Raw genomic sequence first — 1,711 nt, 5'->3', positions numbered from 1 at the left:
TTTTTCAAATTAATATTTTTTTAAAAACAAATTATTATTTCTAATAGTAAGTTATAACCGTCGTCTTGAACGTGCCACTACCAGGTGAATCAACACCTTACACGTACATTAACTTCTTTTCTTCGAAATCCTCCCTTGGTCAACAAAAATCCCGCACTAAGAGTTTATTCCACCAATAGTTTGTTTCCATATCCAATTTCTTTTAGATTTTGGCTTCCCATATATGTGAAGTAACCCTTGAATATTCGCCCATCGTCTTCTTCTCTTTTCCCTTCTTCCTTTTCCCTTCTTCTAAACACCATCTTTTAAACACATCGACATGTAACCAAAATCAGCCGCCATCGTCACCGATCCGAAACTTGTTTAACTGATTCATATTCAAAACACATCACACAATGGAAGTAAATCCCTTTTTTTTTCGTTTAATTTTATATTTCTGGTACGAGTTTTTTTATTGTAAGTGTGACAAAAAATATTTGGATAGAGAAAATGGACAAAACCATATATCTATGAAGGTTTTTTTTTTTTTAAATTATATGATACTAGTTTATCTGCTACATTTGAGTCTTCAGATTTTGGGATTTTTTATTCATTTATTTTTGAATTAATCAGGAATAGACAAGGCAATGAAACATTAGAGAACTCTAATCAGGGCGCTAAGAAGTTTTTGAAGATCTAATCGATGTTCAAGTTCAAGTAGGTGTTCCTTTTATCTGTTATTATGGATCCATCAAAACATTACTTATTTGTGTAGATTAGTTTTTTTTTTTTCCTTTTACGTTATGTGGGTGGAATTCCATTTGCAGGTAATTAAACAATTAAGCAAGATTTGCCAATCAATCTTTTCACTCCGAGTCTAATCGTTCAAGAGCAATCTCTATTCAAGGAACCGTTCCAGATCCAGAGCAACAACAAGTAATATTAGGATTGGGATCAAAATTTATTTCCAATGCTAGTATGCTTCATGATTAAAGAAATCAATTTAGATCCAAAATGTATGAATGTTTAGTTGTACAGCATTTGGATGTGTTGAGTATTCAATGTACCAGGTTTACTGCTTATTTGTACGTACTCACTATATGTATAATTTGTAATCTTGGTTACTGGAAATTCTATGATGATTTTCTCATTTGTGTTAGCAATGGCATGGAATAGTCTCTGCACATGACCTCTAACAGTTATTCCACAATTTTTATTTTAACTTTTCGCAGCAATAACAAATTTTAGCAAATGTCGTCACTTAATGATGCACTCTTATGAAAAAGGAACGTGTTAAATATAATTTATAAATAATTTTCAAAATAAATAATTTATTTATTAATAAAATGAAAAAATAAAAAGGCTTATGTGGCGCAAAATTATTTGTGACGCAAAATAATGAAATTGTGATAGAAAATTGTGCCAGAGAAGTCTCACGACATAAGTGACGCTTTTAGCGTCGGACAGACTATTTACAACACCTCTTTTTATAACGCATTGACCGACAGCCGAAAAACGTCATAATAGTATATTTGTGACATAATGTCAGATATTTGTAACACTATTTTTCATTGAAAAAACCATGTTTTGTTGTAGTATATCTCCTAATGAGACTAAGTCGTATATATATATAGACTTTTACATTATACATATTTGATATTTCGAGTTGAGGTTATCTTGGTTATTTATTTCTCGAAATATATGTTGGAAGCTTTTTGCTTTAACTATGTTC

The 1,711-nt window shown here is 30.8% G+C and overlaps 1 long non-coding RNA gene across 1 annotated transcript; it reads left to right on the top strand.

Annotated features, from left to right (window-relative positions):
* Window positions 1–239: 239 nt before the first annotated feature.
* Window positions 240–1,138, top strand: LOC113332793. The gene is made up of 2 exons (XR_003351714.1): window positions 240–696; window positions 807–1,138. It is a non-coding gene; the product is annotated as an uncharacterized LOC113332793 (long non-coding RNA).
* Window positions 1,139–1,711: the final 573 nt, after the last annotated feature.

This window comes from Papaver somniferum, chromosome 1, assembly GCF_003573695.1.
Source record: "Papaver somniferum cultivar HN1 chromosome 1, ASM357369v1, whole genome shotgun sequence".
NCBI classification, from domain to species: Eukaryota; Viridiplantae; Streptophyta; class Magnoliopsida; order Ranunculales; family Papaveraceae; genus Papaver; species Papaver somniferum.
Note: the sequence above shows the minus strand (reverse complement) of the source record. Positions and strands in the feature narration are given on the sequence as shown.